Source organism: Macaca thibetana, chromosome 10 (assembly GCF_024542745.1).
Source record: "Macaca thibetana thibetana isolate TM-01 chromosome 10, ASM2454274v1, whole genome shotgun sequence".
NCBI classification, from domain to species: Eukaryota; Metazoa; Chordata; class Mammalia; order Primates; family Cercopithecidae; genus Macaca; species Macaca thibetana.
The window spans coordinates 26,204,604-26,217,075 of NC_065587.1; the positions used below are offsets into that span (position 1 = coordinate 26,204,604).

Consider the following 12,472-nt stretch of genomic DNA (forward strand, 5'->3'; position numbering starts at 1 on the left):
CCTAACACACAGAAAAGCAGCTGCAGAGAACAAGAAACAACCAAAAGAGTCAACACACAGCCTATAGAATGAGGGAAAATATTCCACAACTACGCATGTGAAAAACATCTAATATCCAGGATTTATCGTAAAGACCTTCAACAAATAAAATCAGAAAAAAAAACCCAAATTATAAATGGGCAAGGGACACGAACACACACTTAAAAGGAGGTGTACCAGTAACCAATGAGAATGAAAAGATGCTCAATCTCACTGATCATCAGATAAATGCACATCAAAACATACTGCGATACTACGTCACACTAGTCAGAATGGCAATTATGACACACAGTCCACAACAACAGAGGCTGGTGGAGCAGACTAGCAAAAAGATGCAGGTCCACTGTAGGGGGAAATGCAAACTAGTTCAGACACCTTGGAGAGCAGTGTGGACATTTCTGAAAGAACTTAAAAGAGAATAACCACCCAATGCTGCAACCCCACTCCTAAGGATCTACCCAAAGGAAAACCCTTCCAGTGAAAACACGCATGCACTCGTATGTTCACGGAAGTACTACTTGCAATGGTAAAGACATGGAATCAGCCTGGGTGCCCATCAGCAGTGGATCAGAGAAAGGAAATGTGGTACATACACACTACGGAACACTACACAGCCATAAAAAACAAATCCATGCCCTTACCAGAAACCTGGACAGAGCCGTAGGCCATTATGCCAAAAGGCAAGAACAAAAAACCACAATTTTCAAAACAGCTACAAAGGTCAGTTGTGAATATTCTCTCCACAGAGAAATCATAAGTCTGGAGCTCACAGAGATGCCAGACACTGCGACTTCATGATGATGCTACATTTACACAGATCAAACTGTGCCTTGCAGTCGCTGGTTATACACACAGACGATACGACAATGAAACTGCTGTCCCAGTTTGGTAACATTCATTCTCACCAGAGACAGATGCTATCTCAGTGTGGTTTTGATTGACTTCTCATGAGGATCAATAATGTTGATTCAGAATCTTTAACCTGTGCATCCATCTCAGGTCTTCAGGTCCTTTGCCCAGTCTTACACAACAAATTGAAACAAGTTCAAAATAACTTGGCAAACATCACTAACCACAAGCAAAATGTAAATCAAAACCACACTTAGACACCATCTCATTCTAATTGGAATGAGTGTTACAAAAGAAGACAAAAAACATTGAAAGAAAGGGAAATGCTGGTGTGTTTCCAGAGAGAGAGAGAGACTCTTCTCCACAGTTCGTGAGAAGGTAAACTAGCACACACGATACAGAAACCACTTGGAGGTTCCTCCAAACCTTAAAAGACTCCAACTACCACTTCAACCAGCAATTCTACTACTAGGAATACACTCAAAGTCATTGAAATCAGGACACCAAAGATAGATCTACCCACCCATGTGGATTCCAGCACTGTTCCCAAGAGCCAGTGTAAGCATCAACCTACCTGCTTATCCACAGACGAAGGGAGAAAGAAGCTGCTCCACATGTACACACCGGGATACTCTTCAGACAGAAAACCACAATGAAATCATATCATGGGGAACCACACGGTTGCACCTGGAGGAGATGATGGTAAATTAAATGAGTGAGGGGGAGAGAAACAAACCTTGAGTCATCTCACACATGCAGAAGCTGAGAAACTGTATCAAAGATTCATGAGCACAATATTGGTTTCCAGGGATTGGGGGAAAAGATGGGTAATGGGCAGGGATTGTAAAAGGGTACAAAGTTACACATAAATGAGAAGAAGAAAATTCTGTTGTTCTATTCCACTGCAGGGTGACCAGGGTTAACAGTATCGGCACATCACTTTCAAAGCAGCTTGACAGGAGAAACTGAAGGTTCTCAGCATAAAGGAATAAACAATGGGAAAAGGTAACAGAAACACTAAGTACCCTGATTTCATCATTCCACAATGTATGCATGGACCATAACGCCCCACTCTACCCTCTCATTGTATTGTTCCTTTACTATGCAACACATTTGATGAAAGAAATAGAAATACATGCTGCTAACATTCATGCGGGACCATGAAGTGCCCCGTGTTTCATCCTCCACAATCCTGAGACATCCAGACTACATTGGACACATCACATTTCCTGATTTCAAATTTCATGGAAAAGCTAGGGACCCACTTCCACACAGAGCAGTGGAACACAAGAAAGGACCAAGAAGTAAAACCACACATTGAAAACTATCTGATCCAACACAGAATCCACCAAAGTAAGCAAAGGGAAAAGGACACCCTATTCAATCAACGGTGTTGAAATAAGCAGCTAGCCATGTGCAGCAGAATAACACCAGGCCCCTACCTCTCACCAGACACAAAGAGGAACTCAAGATGAATAAAACATATAAACATAAAAACTCAAACTATTAAAATCCTACTAGAAAACTTGTGAAATATCCTTCTCCACATAGGCTTTGGCAAAGCATTTAGATGGCTAAGTCCGGAAGAGCAATGGCAACAAAAACAAACAAAAATTGACAAGTCAGAGTAAATAACTGAAAGAGCTGCTGCACAGCAAGAGAGACTACAACAGAGTAAACAGACAGCGTACAGAATGGGAGAATGTGTTCCCAAACTGTGCATCTGACCAACGTCTAATATGCAGAATTTACAAGGCCCTTCAACAAGTCAACCAGGAGAATAAACAGAAAAAGAATATCCCATTAATATACGGGCAAGGGACGTGAACACACACTTCTCAAAATTCGATGTACAAGCAACCAACAAATAGGAAAACAAGCTCAAACTCACTCATTATCAGACAGCTGCCAATCAAAAGCATGACGAGATGCCATCCCACGCGGGTGACAATTGTGAGGACCACGCAGGCGAAGAACACACGCTGGCCAGGCAACCGAGGAAAGGAAACGCTGGTATGTTTTGGTGGGGATGAAAACTAGTACAGACACTGGTGAAAGCAGATCGGGGATTTCTCAAAGAAATGAAAACAGAACTACCATCTCACCCAGCAAGCCCACTCCTGTGCATCTACCCAAAGGAAAATCAACCCTTCTATCCAAAAGACACAGGCACTCGTATGTTCATGGCAGTATTTTTCACAATGTCAAAGACATGGAATCAACCTAGCCATCAACAGTGGATGAGAGGCAGGCACAGTGGCTCAGACCTGTAATTCTAGCACTTTGGGAAGCTGAGGCAGGAGGATCGCTTCAGTCCAGAATTTGAGACCAGTCTGAGCAAAATGGTGAAATCCCATGTCTCTGATAATACAAAAATAAGCAGGATGTGGTGGCGGGCACCTATAGTCCTATCTAATCCGGAGGCTGAGGTGAGAGGATCACCTGAGAACAGAAGGTGGAAACTGCAGATCACTGTCATAAGTGAACTAAGGCCCCAAAAGAAAACCAAATGCCACATGTTCTCACTTATAAGCAGGAGCTAAACTGTGAATGGACTCAAACATAAAGAAGAGAACAACAGACACCTGGAATGACCACCAGACCAATAAAAACACAGGGGAGAGGGAGCGTGTGCTAAAGACCCACCCTGTGGGCCCTCTGCTCACTGCCTGGGTTACGGGGTTGTTGGGACCCCTAATCTCAGCATGATGCAATCAACAGATGTAACTAACTTGCATGTGTACCCTTTAAACGATAACAATAAAAGTAGAATGCATTAAAAGAAAAATCCACGGTTACAACCATAGACAATGCAAGGCTTGGTTCCGTGTGTGTGCGCACGCGCTCATGCACGCGCACGCACATTCGTGTGTTTCATGGAACTGGGGTGTTGAACACAAAAATCACTGCTAACATATGCAACTATAGCCATATGAGACTCGGGACACTTTGCAACTTCTACACGGAAAAGAAAACAATGAAACAAACAAAAAAAGGCATCCTACGCACTTGGAGAAACTATAAAATATCCTACCCCTGAAAGAGGTTGTTATCTAACACGTACAATAAACTGGTATGACTAAGTGAAAAACAACAACGACAACAACAAATATCCAAGGTAAAAGGATCTAAACAGACCTGAGTGAAAAGAAGGCAGGAAACTGACTCACAGGTGACAATTTCTCAATATCGCTAATCCTCACAAAAATGTGAATCAAAACCATACTTGGCTACCATCAAATTCCACCTAGAATGAGTATTACAAAAGACAAAAATCAACATTGTTGAAGGCAATGGTCAGTGTAGACTTGTAAAAAAAAAAAAAATCTTCTACACTCTTTGTGGAATGAAAATTACCATACACACTACAAAAAACTTTTGGAAATTCCTTAAAAAAGTAAAAGATAGGCCAGGCACGATGGCTCACACCTGTAATCTCAGCACTTTGGGAGGCTGAGGCAGGTGGATCACCTGAGGTCAGGAGTTTGAGACCAGCCTCACCAACATGGTGAAATCCCATCTCTACTAAAAATACAAAAATTAGCTAGACGTGGTGGTGGGTGCCTGTATTCCCAGCCACTTGGGAGGCTGAGGCAGCAGAATCGCTTGAACACAGGAGGCAGAGGTTGCACTGAACCGAAATTGCGCCACTGCACTCCAGCCTGAGTGACAAGAGCAACACTCCGTCTTTAAAAAAAAAAAAAAAGGTAAAAGTACAACCATTACGCCAGCTAACAATCCCAACACTGGGTACATGTTTAGAGAAGATGAAATCCCTGTGTTAATCTGCCTTTTCACGTGCCCTGAAGCCCTAGTCACAATAGCCAAGATGCGGAATCAACCTACCTGTCTATCCACAGATGAAGGGATAAAGGAACCACAGTACATGTATACAAGCAAACACACATCAGCTGTAACACTTCAGGAAATCATGTCATCTGCAACCACTTGGAGAAACCTGGAAGACAATTAGGTGAAATGAAACGAGTCTGCCAGGGAGAGACCCACGCTGCATGACATCAGGTATACGGAATCCAAAAAACATTGTCTCCTAGAAGCAGAACTTCCAACAGAGGTCACTAGAGGCTGGGGAGAGCAGGGAGCCTCGGCAGGGATTGGTAACAGGTACAGAGTGACGCTCTGATATGAGGAATCCATTCTGGTGTTCTATTGCACAGCAGGGTGACTAGGGTCAACAGAATCTAGAAAAATTTTTGAAAATCAGCTGGAAAATACGGTTCTGAATATTCTCTCCACAGAGAAATAATAATGATGGAAGGTCACAGAGATGCCAGATATGATGATTTGATCATGATACTACATATACATATGTCAAAATGTCCCTTGCACCCTTGGGTTGTGTGTGTGTGTGTATACACACACACACACACACACACACACTCTCTCTCTCTCTCTCTATAGAAACAAAACTGCCATCAAACGTTGGTAGTATTCATTCTAACTGGAATGAGATGAAATCTTGAGTGGGATTTTCACTTACGCTTTTGTGTGAATCAGCGATGGTGAGTATCTTCTCTTTGACCTGTGCATCAACCTCATGTCTTCAGGTCCTCTGCCCAGTACTACACAACAAATTAAAACAAAATCAGAATAACGTAACAAGTACCACTTATCATACACACACAAAAATCAAAAACACACTCAAGATTCCATCTCACTCTACATGCAACGGATGCTACAAGAAAAATGGTGAAACACATTAAAACACAAAACAAGGTGTGGATTTCCAGAGGAGGAACCTGTCTCCACAGTTGGTGGGAAATGGTCAACTAGTATGCACACTAAAGAAACCACCTGGATGTACCTTGAATTCCTAAAACTACAACTACCGTTTTCTCCAGTAATTCTATTCCTAGGTACATATGCAGAGCACATGATCAGGACATGGAAGAGATGATCTGTCACCTCAGGTGGAATTCAGCCCTATGCACAAAAGCCAAGACAAGCAATCAGCCTCCCTGTCCATCCACAAATGAAGGGATGAAGAATCTCTAGTACACAGACACAATGGAATACTTCTGGGCCATCAACATTCATGGAATCCTATCATTTCCATGATAGGATTGCACCTGGAGTGCAACATGACGACACCTGCAGATATTCTGTTCAATCAAATCAGAAAGGCAGACAAAGACCAAGCCTGCATGTTCTCACTCATGTGGGAGCTGAAAAATGCAACTCACTGAAGGTGAAAGTATAGCAGAGGTCACTACAGACTAGGTGGAGGAGATGACATTAAGGATTGGCAACAGGTACACAGAGAGTTACAGGAGAGGAATACATTCTGGTATTCTACTCCAAAGCAGGGCGATGACACTTAACAACATGGTCGTGCCGTTTTCAAAACAGCTACCAAGGAGGATATTGAATATTCACACATCAAAGATATCAAACCTATACCTGGTCACAAGCCTGGGAAACTCCCTGATTTTATCCATACTCAAGGTATACAAACAAGTATCACAATGTCCCAATGCACCCCTAATTCTGGACATGAAGTATGAAACAAATGTTTAAAGGAATGTGAAGGATACACAGCTAAAATTTCACATGGAACTACCAAACACCCACAGATCCTGAATATGCAAAGCAATCCTAGGGAATACAAGCTCAATTGGAGGCCTCACACTCCCCAATTTCAAATTACATGTAAAACCTCCACTCACCAAAGACTACAGTAGTGGCATAAAAATGAATCCATGAACCTAGGGACATAAGAGAACCTAAACGCACGCCTGTATGCAGTCAACACATTTTCTTCAAAGGAACGCCTAGAAGATGCAATGAGGCTGGGTGCTGTGCTTCACACCTGTACTCCCAGCACTTTGGGAGACCAAGTCGGGCAGATCACTTGAGGTCAGGAGTTTCAGACTAGCTTGGCGAAAATGGTGAAATCCCATCTCTAGTAAAAATACAAAAAATACTAGTCAGGTGTGGTGGCGCACAGCAGCAATCCCAGCCACTTGGGAAGATGAGGCAGGAGAATCGCTCGAAGCAAGGAGGCAGGTGTTGCAGAGAGCTGAGACCTCGCCACTGCACTCCAGCGTGGGCGACAGCATGAGTGGGACTGTGCTCCGAAGGGAAAAAAGATGAGATGAGGAGTCAGCAGTCTGTTCAATTGAGCAGTCTGAAATGACTGGATAGCCACATCCAAAACAATGAAATAAGACCTTGATGTTATACAATAACAAACATAAACTCAAAATACATTAAATACTAAACACAAGATGTAAAAGCATAAAACTGCTACATGAAAACACAGAGTGAGCTTATGTTTAGGAAATCCTGAATCTAAGCTCGCAGGATGTAAAAGCAAACAACAGAAAAAAACAAAAACAGGAAAAAAAACCACTTCCAACAATCAAAGTTAAAAATCCTGGTATCTGGGAAAACAAGGCAGTGGTGTGGCAAGAAGGGAGCTCCAGGCATAGGAACCTGCAGCTTGAGAGGGGAAGGGACCTGCCCAAAGCCACTTGGCAAGACAGTGACCCATGACACCAGGAAGGCTGTGCAAACCACTTCCTGCAACTGGCATCTCATTGCAGACACACCCCACTGTCAGGTCCAGAAAGCTGACCACACTGAGTTCCAGGAATCACCCAGAAAGCCTCATGCCCTGAGTGGGCCATGGTGAGGGCCATGGCGGGGCAGAGCAGGGTGGTGGGCGCATGGGGGCCTGATATCTTCAACTGCAGTCATGAGGCTGACAATGAGCGAGCAATATGGATGGGTCCAGATGCAAGCCGTGCCTGGCCCATACTCCAGAACTGCTGGAACAACATCTCAGGGACCCCTGGGAGCCAGAAACCCAATAATTATCCAGGACGTTTTGTGTCCCCTGGTGTCTTGCACCAAGGAGACACTTGGTAAACTGGCTAAATGAAACTGACTTCTAATCCAAGCAGCATAGCATTTGAAGCAATATTAGGATCACAGAATCTTAACTGCTTGGTCTCTGATATTCCAGCATCCCAGAAAGGTCAGCTTAACATACCTTCCCCAATGGGGAGCTCACTACCTTCAAAGACAGCGGGACTGTAGTTAGTTGGCGAGTTCTTCCAAACCTTAAGTGCGAATTTGCCTCTTTGTAACACCTGCTGCAGGTGGGCCTGACCTCAGATCCTGCCCACTGTCTAAGGCCACAGAGCAGAGAAGCAGGGGCCACCCCAGATCCTGTACCTGGCCACAGCTTCTCTGAGCCACAAAGACCACACTGAAGGGATTTTGGAAGGAAGACTTCAGCTCAACGAAAGAGCTGGTGTCACTCAGTTGTGATGGAGGGAGGTCAGCACAGGCCAACTGTGGGCATGGGCAGAGCTCCTGTGCCCCCAGAGCATGGCCAACACTCCCAGTGCCATTTGCAGCATTTATTATTCCAGCACCCACCTTTCATGTGACGACACAGACTGGAGCACGGTCAAGTGCGTGGGTCCTTCAGAATTGTCAGCTTGTGAATGCCTGGGATCACCCAGCCACAGGGCTGGCCTGGCACTTGGTGGACCAAGTCCAACTATCAAACTCAGAGGCAGGATGGCAGAGGCATGGGCCCTAGAGTCTCTGGGTTCAAACAGCCTCAGCCACTGACAGTGTAGGTATCACTGCAGCCTTTCCCTTCCTGGCCTCAGTCTCCTACCTGAAGAGCAGGGATAACTAGAACAGTTGCTGGGAGGATTCCCTGAGATGGCCACGCGCAGACTGTAGGAGGCACCTGCTACTTTCGAGGCCTCACAGGGTCTCGCCAGGCTCTGACACCGGGCTGTAGGAGCTTCTCTCCTTTCCTGATGAGCAGCTCAGAGCAGGGGCCCAAAGGGCGACCTTCCTGGCCACCCTGTCCTCCCTGCCCAAGGCATCCTCCACAGGTAGGATTTATCACATCACCTCCTAATTATCTGCAGTGCCTCAAAACTCCAAGGAGAGGCCGGGGGTGGAAGGAGACTGTCCATGCCTCAGCCCCAATGCTATCCTACAGCCTGGTCTCCAGGAGAGCCAACCCGCTCCTGTCTCAAGGCCTCCCTGGTGATGCCCAAGACCACCTGTTCACACACAGTCCCCCGTGACTTCACTGATGCCAAAACTGCCCAGCACTTTCCACGCATGCCATGCTCTCATCTGGACTTTTGGGGACCTCCCCCTGCCTCGTAGCAGCACCTTCCCAACCTCCCTCGCTTCTTGGATGCTGGGCTCAGGAATGCTCTCGCTGATGAGTCTGCGCCCTGCATCCTTACTGGTCCTGTCCAACTGCTCCTGCCTCTATACCCCACTCCCAGCCTCACCTGACCCCCAGTCCCCAGGGTCCACCCCTCTCACCTGGAGACTCCCAATCACAGGTCTCAACCCCCCTGCTGTTTCCCTACTACAGCCCTGGCAATCCGCATGCAAATCTGAGCACACCCCTCCCCCACTGCAAAAAAAACACAAAAAACAAAAACACTCCGGAGGCCCCCCTTATCCTACCCTGCTGATGCGCACGTTGTTTTTTGTTTTGTGGTTTTTTTGAATGGGTCAGCTGGATATGAACCATCCTTTCCTGTTGCTCCTTCCTGGTCTTTGGGACTTTACACTGACTCCATTATCATGGAGGCATTCTTCAGACACCAATCACAGTGCCACCTCCTCCTCAAGCCCTCCAGCACTGCATCCCACTCTGCAGGCCGGCTGCTACTGCTGCCTCCTCCACAGTATCCACAGTGCCCAGCAATCTTCACTGAATGGATGGATGCCAGCTGTCAGGTGGCTAGCTGTTTTTAGTAATACACATCTTCTAGGACTTTACACTGAATCTACCTAGCCACCTGACAGCTGGCAACACTAATCTTGTAATCTCAGAACTATGGGAGGAGAAGGTGGGTGGATCACTTAAAACCAGGAGTTTAAGACCAGCCTGGGCAACATATGAGACCCTGTCTTTAATTTTTTTAATTTTTTTTAAAGGCCAAAGAAGACAGGATTTGGGGAGCTTCATGTGGAGGCTGACAGGAAGGGATCAAGAACTCATCCATGGCCAGGCCCACTGGCTCATGCCTATAATGCCAACACTTCGGGAGGGTGAGGTGGGTGAATGGCTTGAGCCCAGGAGTTCACCACCGGACTGGGAAATATAGACAGACCCCACCTCTACCAAAAAAAAAAAAAAAAAAATTAGCTGGGCGTGGTGGCACATGCTTGTGGTCCTAGCTACTTGGGAGGCTGAGGGGGACGATCACTTGAGCACAGGAGGCAAAGGCTGCAGTGAGCTCAGATAGTGCCACTGAACTCCAGCCTGGGGAACAACAAAAAAACCCAACTCATTCACGTGTCCAACTCTACCAGGACAAAAACTTCTGTACTTGGGAGTCTTCCAGTCTTCACCTTATATTATCTCTTCATCTGACTGTTTATTTGTAGCCTTTATTTATCTAGTTTTTTGTGATCCGCCCATCTCAGCTTCCCAAACTGCTGGGATTACAGGTGTGAGCCACTGGGTCCGGCCTGTTTTTTAAAAATAATATTTTATTATTTAAAACAACCCTTCATTGAGGTATAATTGAAACACAATAAAGTGGACATTCCAAGCATTACTGGATTTAAGTGTGCAATATGATACATTCTGCCACATGTATACATCCATGAAGCCACTATCACAATCAAGATAGTAAACGTACCTGTCACCCCCAATGTTTCCTCATGCCTCTTGGTAATCCCTCCCTCCTGTCTCTCCCTGCCCGCCACCATCCAAAAGCAACCATTGATGTACTTTGTTTCCATAGTTTGCATTTTATAGATTTTGGGATATGTAAAATATACTTGTGTGTGTGTGTGTGTGTGTGTGGTGGAGTCTCACTCTGTCACCTACACCGGGGTAGAGTCTCAGCTCACTGCAACCTCCACCTCCAAGACTGTAGCTCTTCTCATGCTTCAGCCTCCTAGGTACCTGGGACTACAGGCCCATGCCACCCTACCCAGCTAGTTTTTGTATCTTTAGTAGAGACGGGGTTTCACCGTGTTGGCCAGGTTAGTCTTAAACTCCTGACCTCAAGTTATCTGCCCACCTCAGCCTCCCAAAGTGCTGGGATTACAGGTGTGAGGCACCATGCCCGGCCAGAACTACTCTTTTCTAAATGGCTTTTCACTTAGCATAATTATTTTGAGACTCACTCACGTGTATCAGTAGTTCCTTTCTATTGCCGAGTATTCTGCAGGACGGTGTGCCACAATATATCCATTCATCTGCTGATGGACGTTTGAGTTGTTTCCAGTTTTGGGCTATTACAAATGAAGCTGCATATATTTCCTTTTCTCTTGGGTAAATACCTAGGAGTGGAATGCAGGGATCATATGGTAGATGCATTTTTTTGTTTGTTTGTTTTTTGTTTTGAGACGAAGTCTCGCTCTGTCACCCAGGCTGGAGTGCGGTGGCCAGATCTCAGCTCACTGCAAGCTCCGCCTCCCAGGTTTATGCCATTCTCCTGCCTCAGCCTCCAGAGTAGCTGAGACTATAGGCGCCCGCCACTTCGCCCGGCTAGTTTTTTCGTATTTTTTAGTAGAGACAGGTTTCACTGTGTTAGCCGGGATGGTCTCGATCTCCTGACCTTGTGATCCGCCCGTCTCGGCCTCCCAAAGTGCTGGAATTACAGGGTTGAGCCACCGCGCCGGCCGGTAGATGCATGTTTAATGTTTTAAGAAACTGTCAAACTGTTTTCCAAAGTGGTGTGCAGTTTTACATCCCCATCAGCAGTGTTTGGGAGTTCCTGTTGCTTTACATGTTCAATAGCTCATAGCATGGTCAGGTTTTTAAACATTAGCCATTCTTCTGTGTGTGTAGCAGTATCTCTGTGGCTTTAATTTGGCATTTCCCTAATGACTAATGATGTTGAACATCTTTTTGCGTGTGTCTTTGCCATCTGTACCTTAAGTATGTTCAAGTTTTTTCCTCATGTTTTATTATTGAGTTTTGCAAATTCTTCTTTTCTTTTTTGAGATGGAGTTTCACTCTTGTTGCCCAGACTGGAGTGCAATGGGGCGCTCTTGGCTCTCTGCAACCTCCGCCTCCCAGGTTCAACCAATTCTGCCTCAGCCTTCCAGAGTAGCTGCGACTACAGGCATACACCACCACTTATACACTGTTGGTGTGACTGTAAATTCCTTCAGCCATGGTGGGAAGCAGTCTGAAAATTTTTCAAAGAACTTAGAAAAGAACTACCACTCAACCCAGCAATCCCATAACTGGGGATATCTGCAAAGGAAGATACATCATTCTGGAAAAAAAAAAAAAAAAAAAGTCACTTGCACCTGTATGTTCATCACAGCACTGTTCACAAGAGCACAGACATGGAATCAACCTAGATGCTCATTAGTGGTGGATGGATAAAGAAAATGTGGTACATACACACTATGGGATACTACTCAGCCATAAAAGCGAATGAAATTATGTCCATTGCAGTATCATGGATACACAGCTGGAGGTCATATCTAAAGCACATTAAGCAGAAACAGAAAACCAAATACCACCTGTTCTCACTTACAAGTGGGAGCTAAGCACTGGGTACACATGGACATCAAGATGGAACAACAGACACTGGGGACA

The 12,472-nt window shown here is 45.4% G+C and overlaps 1 long non-coding RNA gene across 1 annotated transcript; it reads right to left on the reverse strand.

The window, feature by feature from the left end:
* Positions 1 to 395: 395 nt before the first annotated feature.
* LOC126929563 (uncharacterized) lies at positions 396 to 11,344 on the reverse strand. Its single transcript, XR_007717210.1, has 4 exons — positions 11,048 to 11,344; positions 5,390 to 5,471; positions 4,735 to 4,846; positions 396 to 1,575 (listed from the first exon to the last, which is right to left on the reverse strand). It is a non-coding gene; the product is annotated as an uncharacterized LOC126929563 (long non-coding RNA).
* Between the last annotated feature and the right edge of the window lie 1,128 nt (positions 11,345 to 12,472).